Consider the following 13767-nt stretch of genomic DNA (forward strand, 5'->3'; position numbering starts at 1 on the left):
GTGCGGTACGGTGTGGAGATTTGAGTTTTCTTCGTTAGATGGCAACCTCGACAAGGTCAATAAGAAACAGGAAACTGGGCCGTTGCATTGGGAATTGTGCTCTACAGTTCTGTGCTACTATGTGAATATGATAAGGAACAAAGTCAGAATAGTGTACTTTTTGGAGCAACATGAGTTTATCCTTAAAATATTTTGGAGAACGGAATCTGTTGTTGCTACACAAGGGGCATTTAGAAACAAACTTGCCTGACGTTCTGCCCCAGACAGGAACATAATATTGTTGCTAATGAATAAATTAGAAGAAACAGGACTGCTTCTGAGTGAGACAGGGAAGCATCGGACCCCGCAGGCGGTTGTTGTGAAAGATATCAGTTGTAGACTCCTTAGGTCGCCATGTGATTTATGGGTGTTACTACTAACATTTAATTTATATTCTACAATTTTGCTTCAAAAATCCCAAACGTCATTCCAATTGTAAAGTACACTGGTGAAGATTTGCTGTTTTTCTTGAAGCATGGTCGATGTTGCCCCGGACAAATTTAAACCAGTAAACATAGTCCCATAAATCTCCTATTGTTCATTGATCATTTCCCAAAAACTGAATGAAAATGAGACTTCAGTTAGAAATTCTAGACCCAAATGAAATCCGTGAGTTTTAAAAAATCACCCTGTATATCTATATATTTAATGAATAAGTTATATACAGTCTTGAATACAAGTTTCGAAAAAAACTGCAACATTGATAGAAAAAATAAACATCCAATTAATCTGTTTATTTACTCTCACTATGCCTGTTCTATGAAATTTTCAAGACTATTTTGGACCATGCCAAGTTTGGATTTTTTTCTTGAACTGAGTCAGTGAGTAGAATTGTATACTAACATAAGTATATTGTTTTGATTCTGTAAAAATATATTGAATATTTTTTGTAATCGTACGATAAAATTGTACGATAAAGTGTATTTGTTAATGGTATTTGAATTATTTCATTAATGATTTTGTAAGGTACTTGTAATAGGGTATAATGTTAGTACACCAAATACACGAAAAAGGTATAGTCGAAATATATAGTAATTATACATGTATATATATAAAAAAAGCTTTCTATTTTTAAAAACATGGACAAACTGAAACTAAAAACAAAAACGTCTGTGTAAATATATTGAAACTATGTTTCAAACTTTGTACTTTAAATTGTAAACTAGGAAGAGCATATTTAAATATAGCAAATTACAATAAAACTGACTTTTTAAAGCTGCATTAAAGTGCAACACATACAATATACCCGGTATATATATTTCCCAAGTTCATATAACTTCAAGGTGTTCCCATACGTATCTTAATACGGTAAATGTTATATATATATAGTAGGGTGATCAAAAAAAATCATTTTTGTGCTACAACCTCGGGCACCCCCTAAGCTTTTTTACATTCATACATAGTAACTTTAGGGTAAAATTTTGGATTTTACCTCAAAGGGAAGATAATGCTCAATGATCCCATAAAAGATCACATTTTCCCCATTATTTTGCTTTGTTATATATAGCAGTTTTTAAAGCATATCATAAACGTGAGACATTCCTTATTTATTCTATTACAAGGTATACACATACAATTAGTGAGACATGCCTAAGGTTGCTGTTTTTTACTCAAGTGTTCAATATTTAAGTATAGGCTGTATTATTAGTAATTATTAAATGAGTTATAGTAAGTTAGAGTTCGGGACAAAACTGTAAGTACGATTCAACCTAGGTTTCGAAATGATTTTAATGGTGTTTGGTTCTGAACTTGTCACAAAATGGCATCAACTCGCTCGAGTAACGAAGTTTTCCTGTTTGGTATCCGTGACTTACTGCCGCTATTAAAGTTGAAACAGCTCCCAACTACGAAGCATTTCTTGCCACGGTTTCATTATCACCTAAAGGTATCACAATAATTCGGTGCAAAATGCAAGCCAGGTGACAACCGAGGAATTGATGATGTGGTCTAAGGCTGCAATTCCTACAACTCTGAGGAAACATATAGGTAAAAATAGAAAAAAATCCATTGCAATTGGTTGATGCTGAAACAAAGAAGGGGCGCACTTCTGAAGCCCAGCGCAGTAGGAAGTTGGAGTTCGTAAAGTTATTGGAACCACTTTTTGATATCGCCCACGCTGAAGCCTTGACCGTTATAAAAATAAAGTAAACTAGCGATTTTCTCCTAGACCAAAGGGGGAATCGTAAGATGTTTCTGGCTGCAGAAGACAAGGCACTTGTAGTACAAAAGCAGGAGAGACTTCTTCAGCGACGAAACAAAGAAGAAGAACGCAGACAAAGAGCAATTCCTTCATCATCATCAGCAGCAGCAGCTTCCAATGTTTGCTTTACAGATGAAGAAGAAAACTCCGAAAATTCTTCCAATTCGGATGAGGAATTTGAACCAGCTGGATGTCTAAGCCGGAAACAACAGAAATGGGCGGAAAAGGTCACAACACCCGAGATTTTCTCCCAGTTAGCAACAGACTCTGGATTAAAACAAAACATCTGATCGCCAAGCAGTCCGGTTAATGGTTTCGATAGCAACAGCTCTCGGTTGCGACTATAGATCCCTTCTACTTTCACGAAGCACAGTCCGCAGGGAACGAGAGAAATTCAGTGAAAAGAGATCGGATTCCCTGAAGAGAGAATTTTCTCCGGAATATCCTATCGTGATCCACTGGGATGGGAAAATTCTACCTGAAATTTTCGGTGGGGGAAATGTTGACCGTCTGACAATACTTGTTTCTGGCGATGGTCACGAGAAGCTTCTTGGTGTGCCAAAATTGTATTCAGGGACAGCGCAGAATCAAGCCAAGATCGTTCGTGACCTTATCACACATTGGAACTTAATCGACAGAAGTGCAGGCCATATGTTTCGACACCATCCCTGTGAACACAGGTCATATCAATGGGGTGTGCGTTCTTCTTCAACACAGGATTGGCCGAGAGTTTCTGTGGTTAGCTTTCGTCACCAGGTGAAGGAATTGATTTTGGAAAAAGTCTTCACCCTATGCTACGGTTGCTTGAGTTCACCTGATATTCCTATCATCAAGAGATTGAAGGCGGTTTGGGACCGGGTTCAGAGAGACAATTTTCGGTCATTGGAAATCAAGAAGGAAAGTGAAATTTGCATGTTCTCAACTGTAGACTTCCTAAAGAAAAATATCAAAAGGGAATTGCAACCCGGGACGATTATCAAAAACTCATCGAGCTGACGATGCTTGTTCTAGGATCTTCCTCTAACAAGATTCATTTAAGAGCTCCAGGGCCAGTTCACCACACTTGGTGGACGGAGAAGTTAATCTACGTAATGAAAAACTTCCTTTTTCAAGATCAGCCTGATGTGTTCAAGCTGCCGAAAGAGGAGGAAACCCAATTTCTGCGTTTCGTGATGTTCGGAGCCCTTCTCTACACCGAGGTATGGATACAAGCTCCACTATTAGGTGAAGCTCTTGGTGGAGATAAGAACTTCTGGATCCAGTTGCAGAAATATCAAGATATCAATTATGAGATCAGCATCGCCACAAGAAAAGTCCTCGAACGTCATTTATGGTACCTTTCGATGAATTGATAGGTCTCGTCTTGTTCTCAGACAAAGTTACGGTAGAAGAGAAAAACAAAATTGTCCAAGGAATGACACCTGAGTCCAGAGAGAGGAACGTGAGAGATGATGCAACCTTACTTAAAGAAGGAGTAAGTCTCGGATATTTTGCAACCAGCCGAACGGCAAAGCATCTCTCCAGTTCACAGATTGAAGATAAATTTCTTAACCTTCCGCCGGGTGAATGGAAGAAGAACTATGAATATCTGGAAGGCAGAGAGCGAGTGAAACAACTTCGAGTCGTGAATGACACCGCAAAAAGAGGGATCAAGCTTTTCGGGGAGTTTAATAATCTCTTAACAAACGACGAAGAACATAAACAGTTTCTCCTGCAAGTTGCTGAGGTAAATCGGAAAGCAGTTTCGACACAGACAACTAAAAAGTCCGCCATAGATACCTTGCAATTGTGAATTGGACACTGTATAACTGTTAAGCATTCACTGTTTTATCAGGACAAGATAGAGATAAAATATTTGTTTCAGTTTTCTTTGTCGTTTATTACTTTGCGCATTTACTTTTATTTTGCACTTTTAAAGTTCATTCTATCGACCTTGTCTTTCTGTACCGTAACCCACCATGGAGGACGTCACTTGAGTTTGCTATACTTTCCATGTGCATATACACCGGTATAAATGTATCTAAATATAGTATGTAAAACGTACAAATGTAATTGTGTGTACAATGTACATGCTTCTCTAATTTATGTCGTTTCTAAATAAAAATAATTTCGTGTAAAAGTTAACTTTTTCACATTTAAAATTTCTATACCGGTATACCTATAAAAATACAGTAAAACCTCGATTATCCGACAGTTTACAGGCTATTTTTCAGCTTCTATCCAATCGATATGTTTTACATTTTAAGGAACAAAACTGGATAGCAATAGAAGCTTGCCCTCCAAATTTAGTGCAAATCGGTTGAATAGGCACTGAGAAATAGCCCAAAAACTATCAGATAATTGAGGTCCAATTGTATTTCTAAGGAAAAGGGTGGTTGAGCACCATCATCCAGTGGGACTAGGAAGGTGAAATTCTACCAAAATAATACTAACATTGGAAGTAAAAAAATTAGAGGGTGCCCCGGTATCCTGCACAAATTCCGTTTTTGGCCATATGTTTCTGGACCACCCTAATATATATATATATATCTTGCTCGGAAAGGGTGTTGAAACACAAAAACCAACCCTTGTGTAAGCCACTACTAGACAGTTATGAAAGTAAGGACCTCATTATGTAAACAGTTTGAGTCAACGCGACACAAAATCTGTGTTTTAGTTTGCAATAATACAAATAGCTATAATTGATTTCCATGTTTTTTTTTTTATTGTGTAAGGCTATAAAATTGTTGTGATGACTAGTATGGAATGACTCTCTGTGACTCTTGAACTGTTTGTGTTATTTGTAATGTTTCTTTTAACAATTTTGTTTTCTCCAATGTTGTAGTTGCAAAATCCTTCTATACCACAATATTCGACTTGGGTGGAATTCAACGTATTTGCTGACAGCAAGAAAATTAACTCATATGTGAGCCTCATTCCGTATTAGTCTTCCTACAATTTGCAAACCGCAATATATGAGAAAATAAATTAAAACTGCTATACTTGTTAATGAAAACTAAAAGGCAAAATATGCGTACCGTTGACGCAAACTGTTGCAGAATAATGCCCTGTATCAATAACCTATAAGTCTCAGAATGATACAAAGAAGGACAGGCTTATAGCCTCTTCGCAAAGGCATGTTCAAGCTTTAAAAAAGGACCAGCGGTACACCTTCCCTCAAATTCTGGCGTACTGATGCACTTTGTATTCTACATTAAGCTAAAATTCCACGTCTCATAACCTTGGTGATGAAATGGACGGTAAAATCTACAATACATCCATCCTTGTAGAGAATATGAGAGATACCTTCCTCAGGTACGAAAATTAATTAATATAATTCTCCTTGTGTAATTTCCATCATAAGCCGTCTCAGACGGGCCTGAAGTAAGGATGCGATTCATGATCTTTAACTCACGACCTTACTTAACGATCGTGTGAGAAGTGACTTGTCCTTACTCAAGGTTGAAATTTTGTGCTATTTGGAACCTGACTTGGAAGAACTAGAAGCAGTTTCTATTTTTTATTGGATTTGCATACAACTACCAATCAGAAAAGAGTAGCACTTGACGATATTCAACTTTATTTCTCGCTGTCATTTCAAATATAGCTATCTGGACAAGAGAAGCATCAATCGTATTAATTGTCATACGAAAAATATGATTTATTGCATAACGTGAAGCACGATATATATATATATATATATATATATATATAGATAGATAGATAGATAGATAGATAGATAGATAGATAGATAGATAGATAGATAGATAGATAGATAGGTAGCTGCAATGGGTCTATTCCGGACGTTTTCGTTCAGTTTAGACAGCTTTTGCAATGCACGAAAATACACAAGGGGTCTATACGGGACGAATGGGTCTATTGAGGACCAAAAATGGGTCTAAGTCGGACGATAGGGGTTTAAATGGGACGGAGGGGTCTAAATAGGACGATCAGTGCTACCAACATACTTTTCTTGAAGTGTTTACTGAAACTTTATAAATTATGCTCATCTGATAGTGATTTGAAGTTTAGTGTTTCTTTTCAGCAGTAAGGCTATTAGACACTTGAATCTAAAGTTTGAGGTGGAATCCGAACTACATTTGTGCGTTCCAATTTCTGTTCTTTTTCAACCGGGAATCAAACTCGGGACCCCACGTACCAAAGTGAGTGCTAGCCACTATAGCAACGAGAATAGCAATAATCATGGCATAAGAGCTTGTGGTAGCATTATAGTATCAAACTACATATATCCATTACATTTCTTCCATCTCATTTGGATTTTTTTTTTAATTGAGAAATATTATACTAGTTTCCAACTCTACCATTATACCAAGATCACTAAAAGTAGTCATCGAAGTAAACAAAACACATCTTAATTCCAAGTAATTCGGAATACTTAATAAATAAAAAGATAAATACACAAAAACATTAAAATAGAAACGTAAAACATGAAACACTTGATGTAGCACTTACAATTTGGGACATCTTTTCGGTATAGTTTATAAATATCTTATTGATAAAGTGGTAGACCGCTTATGGTGGCGTTTCTTGGTTCGATGGTGGCTAGTAACAAGTCAGATTTGGGATAGAAACACACCGTATGCATCGGTTTTCTCTGGATTCTCCCGTTTCATCTATTATCAAGTGTGGGAGGATTCAGTAGCCTCCGTAGAAAAAATCATTTTGGAAGTTTCACTATTTTCACGAAATGTGGTCAAAGTCCTTTTTCAAGTATGATGTTGCAAACTAAATGTGTTTCAAATTTCATAAAACTCAAACCGGTTACAAGTATGTGGGGGAAAGACTATGATGATTATTGAAGTTTAGCATCTCTTTTATGCACCAAGGCTATATAAGACGTAGATCTACAGTGAAATATGGAATGTGAACAACTATAATACTTTAAAATTTAGGTACTCTTTCATCACGAATCGAACCCATGATCTAATGAACCAAGGACGCGTGTTAATTACTAGACCAGCGAAAAGTTTGGGGAAAAATTAAAAATGTATTTATTACATCTTGAAAATTGATCTACCGGCTTTCGCAAGAACTAAAAAAAAATAAAATAAAATAAAAAGTCGGGATACACGGAAGCGTTTTAGATTAGTCTCAACTTATGAAACAGTAAAGAGATACCTGTAGTATGCATTCAAAGTTCACTACTCTTACGCTTTTGGTAAGGAAAAAATTTAACTTGGGAAAAAGTATTTTAAATCCATCTAGTGGCAAACAGTTTCTAATCACCGCGCTCCAATCACCGCAGGCTTCTTAGAGGTACAAATAATGATTTATTTATACTTTGTCATTTACCCCACATTTCCCTTGCTACAACCCAATTAAGAATTAGATATTTGGAAGCTTCCAGTTGGATGGATGGTAAGTTAGGCATAAAGCCTAAATGTATATCAAATAACGAAGGGGCACTATTATGTTTGGTTTAAGTTAAACATGAAAGATATATGTCATCTCATTGAACCCGTGCCCTTATATGTGGAAGCCATACCATGAATGCGCACTTACAAAAGGGGCCAACCTGTTCCAAAATGAGTGTTTCTTTAATTGACAATTTTGTAATACGAATTTTGATTACTCCCTCAGTAATCACCATAGCTAATAGGATCATTAATAACAACTAGCTTTTTATTTGTGTTAACATTTTCGGATTTACTTCAAATATAATTCAAAGAGAGAAGGATTACAATCATTAGATTGAATGAGTGGAGAATTGCAATATGTGTTATCAGTGACGTATTTAAGATTTCGTTTCGGGAGGAGCTTTGCTAAATTTCGGGAAGGGGGCTTTGCCTGTAAATGTGAAAATTTTGCAAGATATTTCATTTACTTTACTATAGTAAGTAAGATTTCCGAGGGCTTAAGCCCGGAAGACCCTCCTAAATACGCCACTGTGTGTTATTGTTTATATTATTAAAAAAAAATATGATAATTCCAATTCAAAGTAAACATTTTTAATGCACTTAATTTTACAACTTTAAAAATTTCTAATGTTTCTTAATATGCCAGTATTTACTCTAATTTCTCATCTAAATTTATGTTTTGTGCAGTTTGTGTTTTGAGTATATTCTTCTATAGTTAGTTTGCGTTTTTTTAAATCCAATTATTGTCAAATTACTTTAAGTTTAAGGCCACACGAAAGTTCTATGAACAACAGGAATTGATATAGCATAATTAAATAAAAATATTGTTAAACCTACCCACGGATTAGTGGCCGCATTGGCTTAGTGGTAGAGCGTTCACCTCTGGTGCTTGGGGTTCCTGGTTCGATCCCAGCTCGCGTCAAATGAACTTTGTGGTGAACAAACACCGTGTACGTGGGTTTCCTCAGGATTTTCCTATTTCCTCCCAATTTCTTCATTTCACCATTTCATTCGTTTCTCACCATCACCGTCTCGTTTAGCCTATCCGGCATAACCGTGGGACATAAAACTCAAGGATTTCATTTCATTTCCTACCCACGGATCAAGGCCGGATTAAGGAGGCTTAGGGGGCTGTAGCCCTGAGCCTAAAGGCGGATGGGGCCCCCCAATTTGATCAAAGTCTCAACTGGCTGTCTAAAACGCTTACTTTCAGTTGGTGCATGCCGTGTGTCTAGTTACGAGGAGCAACTCAGGGATTATTCTGCACATGTACAAAATTATCTTTTCTTGAAGATGATACAATGAGAATTTACTGCGTTACTATTCTAAACTGCACCAGCCGACAGCCTTGAAAATTCGAAGTTCCATTTCAAATTCATTTACAAATAACAGGGTCCTGAAAACCTTATATATTTGGGATATGACTCACTCGTTCATTCATCAAAGCTTATAGAATATTTGCTGTAAATATCGGAACTTAAAATTTGACAAATATATAGCTTTTGTGACACAAGTAAATAATAAAAATTCGAAAACTCGAAATTTCCCCACAAAGAGAGTAAACTAGGGGCCATTTGTGAAATTACACATTGTTATTTCACTTCTGATATGTTTCTTCAAAATCCATAGGCAACTTCCTGTATATAACAACTAAATATATGCCTCATATATATAATTTATAGTACAGGTAAAGGGAGAAAACTCGAAACTTCCAATTTTCGCCCCTATAAGAGAAAATTAGGGAGAAAAATCCAAAAACACATATTGTGACATTATAATATTTATGACTTATTTCTTTCACAATTTAAATTATTTTGACTATTACGGTGTCGATCTCGTGTTTTGAGACAATTGGAAAACGCTTGAATTATGAGTTATCAAATCTCTATTTCGAAAGAAATAAACGATAAATAGTTTTGGAAGTCTACGTGTTGCCCACATATTATTGAGCCAAAGTACTCCACTTGGTTTGCTGTAGCCATTTGTTAGTCTTAACCAGAGGTAGATAGATACGCTTCTTATCCAATGGGCCTATTCGGATCGTTTCCGGCGCGTTTAGACCCATCTTGGAATGAACTACAATATGCAAGGGGTCTAAAACGGACGACTAAATGAAACAACGTTTTCGACTATTTTTCTATACACTGTTATCACTCCCGTTTTAAAAGGCTGAGGTAGCTAGCTACCATGAGACAAAAATAGCCAAAACTTGTTACAAATATAGTTTTGGCTCGCGCTGGTTATAAAGTGTAATCTACATTCTCGATATGCTTTACAGTATTTTCATTCTCTCTGTGAAGAAGAAAAGACACTGCAATTATACAGTAAATAGACATGATTTATGGACACTACAGTGCGTCAATGCAAGTTTTCGCTTACTCTCAGCTAGTATGCCTTCTGTCTATTTACATGAAGCAACTCGGATATTATTGTGTGTTTATAATTGACTAAACATGGAACATGGTAGGTATTAAATTTTGAAAATAAAAAAATAACAAAAATATTACTGAAAATCATAACAAGCACATAATTTCCGCTTACTTGTTATGGTATATGTATCGTGTATAAGTTGAAACTACAGGTGAAGTGAATTCCCAAGAGGAAAAGAATATTAGTGAGGTACTGACACATGAAAACTAGAGGTGATTTATTGCTTTACAGCTCCTTTTGTCTGCCATTTCAAGAGGCTATGCAAAGAATATGCCAATCAATGAAACGAGCTGGTGAGTACGGTCGATTTTTGCTTAGGTGGTAAGTAGCAAGGAAGTATTTCTGGGTATATAGCGTCTTGTAGTGATAAAATTGGAAGTTTTCGATTATTTTATTAGGTGCAATCTGACGTTCTTGTTCATAAACGAAGCTACATAATATAATGTTTCTGTAAAGATATGGTCCGTTTTGTCTCATTCACGGCTTAGTATGCTACCGAGAATAGAAAATGGAACAAGTACTTTGACCACTATTCTACGTTGCGGCACTAAGCTATCTCACGTAGTCACATCTCGACTTTTGAGATTGACTTTGTTTCTAAAATGAATTATAATGTATTATTGTCTAGTTGAATTCTCATAATATAGAGTTTTATCGTGACCCATTTATAATTCTTTAAAGGAGCAGATATAAAAATAATAGAATGGAACACAAGATAAGGAAATTCAAATTACACAGTGTACTTTCGAAACTATCTTCATTTCCATTGTTATTTCTACGGCCAAATTCTCTTGTTACTTAATAGTTCCAAAGTGGAATTGGACTTAAAGAGAAGCGTAAAGCCATGTGTAATATTCCCTTAAGAATTCTTCTATCAGCGTATATTTACAAGAAAAATGTCCGTTTTCGAGGATCCATAGACCGTTCGATAATTATCGTAATATAATCACCTATTTATGCGTTACTCTCTTGAGGAAAGACAAATAATTTCAGGAAAACTGAAATTTCAAACAATTTGGACTATTTTGCAAGAGTTTCAATACTTTTCGGAGAACTGAAAACGCACATTCCGAAAATATAGTTACAACTACAAATTGATTTGCTAGTGTAGTCATGTGGGTCGTGTATTATACGTCATTATCCTCAGCACGGACATGCTTTCCGAACAAAACCATACACACATGTATTCTGAATTCCTAGTTCTGGTTATATTCGTGAATATTTAAGAATATCCTGCCAAAATAGTGATGTGCTTACTTTTACACAAAATGGTGCACAATCGCGGCCGGTTAAGGCACGAGAAATACCACGAATAGCCTTAGAAGACTGTCAGATTACTACAAGTAGGAATGGGCACGAGTCGAGTTTTCAGCCGAGGCAGAGAAATGTTCTGTATTCTAGTCATAGTTTTTAGGTCGATTTTCGAGTCGAATCGAGTTTGATACTTCGTTCACCCGTGCGGCTCCTTTTAGCTCATTTAAAGATCATAGATTTCTTTGTTTCGAAAACGAAAGTTATGAAAAAGTAAGCAGTAACGTGGAATAATTTTAGTGTTGCTCCCGAGAAAGGGCAATTCTCACATCTCGTCACATCTCGAAAACGAAACGAAACTACATTACCCTGAGACAATCCCAAATATCGTCTCATGAACATCGCTGCATGTAGCAAAATCAAGCTAAAATTTTGTAAATAGGATTCTTTCCCAGTAATTCGAGAAAATGCTAACACAGTGCTTACTAACCTGTGGATGAACTCGGAAGAATAGTGTGAAAATCTAATACCGTAGAACCCTGATATTCCGCCGCAAGGAGCCCTGACCCGGACACCGACGAACCAAGCGTAGGTATAGGCCCTCATATTCCATGTTTCTACGCATGTGGGTTTCGTCCCCAAAGCTCCTCTCGGGGCTTCTCCCTCAGACTCCGAAGTAACTTTTTTAACTTCTAGAATTAGAAAAAACTACTTTTTGTAACAGTTATCGCTTAAAATTTTCAAGTTGACCTCAGAAACACTATGACAGGGTTCTTTGGAGCATTTTTACAGAATTGAAACTTTTGAAACTGTTACACTTTATTCTCATCCATTTCCATCACATGCATATAGTTATTTTTTTAGGCTGGCCTTTTGATTCAGGGGTTACTAATACGAGTACCTTGAGAGCACTTCTTATATAGAATTTAAAACTAAGTTTGAAATTATATAAAACTTTTATTTTCATTCATTTTAAACCTAGTAGCACCAATTGATTGCACGTGCACCCCAACTTCAATTTTTCATTTACTGTTCCCGTTTTTTTGGTGGAGAAATTTACTTATTCAGAGCATTGTTTTCTGAACGCTACGTTTCTTTAAGAAAATATTCAGATCATTTCAACAAAGTGTACAAGGAATAAGTATTTTTTTTTCTGTTGCAGTGCAGCTGCACCCCTGCTTGCTGCTTAACATTCTGCAACGATTCAATTTCTCAGGGATTTCCAACAATGTGTTACAGGCTTTGTGAAAGTTGTTTTCAATATTATTAAAAACATCTGAAGTATGATTACTTTCATGAACAACAAACGTCCATCTGCACACATTATCCCCGTATATACAGTATATTATATAGGATGTGAGTGTACTGTATAAATAAACGGTGCCCCATAAGTCTGGCTGCACAGGCCATCTAGATAGCGATTAAAGATATGAAAAAGTGATGAGACATAAGAGAGCAATGTTACTGGAAAGTATAGGCTTTCGGTCTAAAATGTTTCAAATATTTCAAATTGGACCAAGCATCTGAGCTCTACAGTGGTGTAGCGCTCAATTAAAGAATAATGTAGCGTTACCACGCCACGCCATTAATGGACAAAGTGAATGAAAGACGGGGTAGTTTGAAGTGTTCTGAACCACGAAAGATGAAAGATGGAAGAGACGAGCATATGAAGGATGAAGGACCACATCCCACTTCAATGTTCACGGCACTGGCGCCACCACCAACCTTAGTAATACATACGTTGATTCAACGTTGAAATTTCAATTATTGTGAAACGAATAAACCGTTTAATAGGCAGACATTTTCCCTTTATCCAACGCTGAAGAACAGTACGAGTTAACATTTAACTACCAGTTGTTGTTCTGAAGACAAATTCTTTAATCTATTAGGTCACCTCTATTTAGATAGTAATGCTCATTGCTCAGTAGACAGATATTTCTTTTTCTATATTTTCGGTTATTAATCATAACTAAATATCAACGTTTTAATAAACATATGTATAGTAAAATTCACCCTGTTTTAATTTAATTTTGTTTTGTATTTGCCTCTTCCTCTTGTTTGTGAGTAGTAACGGTACTGCCATGAATATTGAAGTCGTGTGTAATCACTCAGCCAGTGGAGTAGAGGTCACTATGCCTGCCACACGTTATTTAGTAGGTCGAGGTTGGCAAGAACCCATGCTCCGGTAGGACATCCTGATTAAGGGGTTTCCTGATTTATTCAGTCCCTCCAGGTGAATGCTGGGATGATAGTTACTGTTTTAGGCTAGAGCCGCTTTCTTTCTTAATCCTAGCCCAACCTAAAGGGCGAATGTGACCTCGGTGCTGAAGGTTCGAACTCCTCCTTGTATCCTTCCCTTGAACAAAGAAAATGCTCGCGTGTGATCCTTTACCCTTCATATATCCGCCCATCCAGTGTACTTCAAACTACACTGGATTTGACTCGAGTCTAGTTGGATAAATTTTCCAAGCCGAGCTCTCGAGTGGAATT

The 13767-nt window shown here is 36.5% G+C and overlaps 1 protein-coding gene across 1 annotated transcript in view; it reads right to left on the bottom strand.

Moving 5' to 3' along the window:
• The window catches only part of LOC145687638 (uncharacterized), a 270371-nt gene that overhangs the window by 205028 nt on the left and 51576 nt on the right, over window positions 1–13767 (bottom strand). The window lies entirely within an intron of this gene.

This window comes from Thermobia domestica, chromosome 6 (genome assembly GCF_964235325.1).
Source record: "Thermobia domestica chromosome 6, izTheDome1.hap1.1, whole genome shotgun sequence".
NCBI classification, from domain to species: Eukaryota; Metazoa; Arthropoda; class Insecta; order Zygentoma; family Lepismatidae; genus Thermobia; species Thermobia domestica.